Consider the following 3,047-nt stretch of genomic DNA (forward strand, 5'->3'; position numbering starts at 1 on the left):
CGTGAACCTCAACCTTGAAGCGGGATTACCAGTCCAGGCTAAATCCCCTACAATATAAACTCATAGGGTATTGTCGGGATTACCAGTCCAGGCTAAATCCCCTGTAACGACAATTACTCTAATGAGCTTGGATTTGAATTAACAGTCCAGGCTAAATTCAGACCCTAATTCGGATTACCCGTCCGGGCTAAATCCATTTTATACATATTCTTCGGGAGGGCTATATCAGGATAGGATCACCCGTCCGGGCTTGATCCTTTTTACCGTCAATTCCTTTTCAGAGATCCATCGAATTTTCCTTTCATTCAACTGGGATTTCTTCCCATTTTATCAAATATATCAATGTTTTATTAATTTTCATATAATGAACATTCAAATCATATTCACATCAATAACATACAATCTCAAGCATTTAAGAATATAATTCAAGTTATACGAACTTACCTTGATACTTGTTTGTAAACAATAAAAATCTACTAATCCCGAACTTTTTCCTTTCCTCGATCTAGCTTCGTATTTGAATCTTCTGGATCTAAATAAATAAATTTAATTATCAATTTAATACATTTGATGTTCATATGCAACATTCTCTATAATTCAACTATTATTTATAGTTTATTCAAAGCTGTCTACTTGAGTCATAGTCACTAAATTATTTTTATCTTGAGATACAGAACTCCAAATTAGGATCCAATAATTTTTCCTAGGACTAGACTCACATATCTTCTTACCATAAAATTTTTAGAATTTTTGGTTTAGCCAATCAGTACAGTTTATTCTTTAAAGTCACCCCTATTCTGCTGTCGACAGTTCTGACCCTTCTTCACTAAAAATTAGTTATCTCTTCATACAGAATTCAAATGATGTTCTTGTTCATTTCTCTTAAAAATAGACTCATTAAGGATTCTATACATATAAATTTAAGCCAATAATTATTTTTATTCATTTTTTTATGATCTTTCAAAGTCAGAACAGGGGAACCCGAATTCATTTTGACCTTGTTTCACAAATTTCATTATATCTAAAAATTTACAAATCTATTACTTACACTATTTCTTCTATGAGAAACTAGACTCAATAAGCTTTAATTACATATTTTTTTCATCTTCTAATTCGATTTATACAATTTATGGTGATTTTTGAAAGTTAGTCTACTACTGTTGTCCAAACTGTTTTTGTGCAAGCTGTTTATTACCATTTTTCCCCTAAGCTTTTAATAAATGATAATTTCATCCCTACTCAATTAGCCTCTCAATTGAGCTGACTTTTCTCAATTAACACTTTATTCTATCACCTTAAACTTGTTTACAACCTTTAGGAATCAGAATTTCAGCAATAGACTTTAATTCTAAACATTTTCATAATTAGGTCCTAAAAATCAATTTCTATTGAAATTACCTAATAAAATCATCTCATAAACAAATTAAAGCTTTAATTTCATTCTATTTCATCATAATCTTACATCACTCAACCATTTTGACTTTCAATTTCATCCATGAAATCAAAAACTAATGAATTTAATAGTAGGACCTAGTTGTAAAAGTCTTAGAAACACAAAAATTACAAGACAAAGGCAAGGATTAACTCACTTGGTGAAAAAATTATTAAATACCAGTTTATAGAACCCTACTATGGTGTTTTTAGATACTGGAATTGAAGAGAAATGAAGAGAAATCTAGATATTTCCTATTTAGTCCTAGCTTTATTTAGTTAATTTTGCAATATTTCAATTTTACCCTTAATTTATTAATTTTTCTGCTAATTTCATACCCTTGCCGTCCAGCCCAAATAATTTTTGGGTCTAATTTCCTTTTAAATCCTTTCTCATTAGACTCTTAAGCTATTTAATCATTCTAGCAACTTTTACACCTATTACAATTTAATCCTTTTCATTTAATTGACTACCCAAACATTAAAATTTCCTAACAAAATTTTAATACCACACTAATAACATTTCTTAAATATTTATAAAATTATTTTCGACTCGTTTTTACAAGATAGAGGTCTCAATATCTTGTTTTTACCCAATTTCTTCAATAATTTCTTTTTCTAACTAACCACTAAATCGGTAAAATTTTTCTATCAATATTTTCATATGATTTTCCTATCATATCAATTTTCAAGCAAAAATATTGAAATAAATTTATCTTTAAATCGGATTTATGGTTACGAAACCACTGTTCCGATAACTTTGAATTTAGGCCATTATAAAACACAATTGTCAAAACTGTTTCTTTTGAAATCATCAGAAGTCATAAAGGAATCAAACCTCTTGTACCATTGTCTTGGTGACTGTTTCAAACCGTAAAGGGACTTTTTCAACAAGCAAACATAGTCCTCTTTTTCTAATAGTGTAAAACCCTCTGGTTGTTGCATGTAAATGTCGTCCTCAAGTTCTCCATGCAAAAATGCAGTTTTTACATCTAACTGCTCAAGCTCCAAATTATGCATGGCCACAATACCAAGCATAGCTCAAATCGAACAATGTTTCATAACTGGGGAGAACACATCTGTGAAGTCCACTCCTAGAATTTGACTGTAACCCTTTGTAACAAGCCTTGCTTTATATCTGGGTTCTTCAACTCCTGGAGTCCCTTCTTTCTTTTTAAACACTCATTTACAACGAACAACCTTTTTACCTTTAGGAAGTTTTACAAGATCTCATGTTCTGTTTTTGTAAAGTGATTCCATCTCCTCTTGCATAGCAAATATCCACTTTTTTGAGTCTTCACAGCTAATTGCCTCAGAATAATTAGATGGCTCTCAGTTTGCATCTATATCTTCAGCCACATTTAAAGTATAAGAAACTAGATTAGCCTCAGCATACTTCTTTGAAAGTTTAATTTCTCTTCTAGTTTTATTTTTGGCAATAGAGTATTATGGTGTAGAAGCAACTCTATTCTCAATTTTTGTACTGGCTTGAGGAGTCGACTCTGTATTAATCTGATGCTCCACCTGCTTTTGATTTTCATTATTGGAAGAGTCTTTAAGAGATAAGTTAGGTAGCATAACAGTTTCATCAAAAATGACATCTCTACTAATCACAA

The sequence above is a fragment of the Gossypium hirsutum genome, chromosome A12 (assembly GCF_007990345.1).
Source record: "Gossypium hirsutum isolate 1008001.06 chromosome A12, Gossypium_hirsutum_v2.1, whole genome shotgun sequence".
Classification (NCBI taxonomy): domain Eukaryota; kingdom Viridiplantae; phylum Streptophyta; class Magnoliopsida; order Malvales; family Malvaceae; genus Gossypium; species Gossypium hirsutum.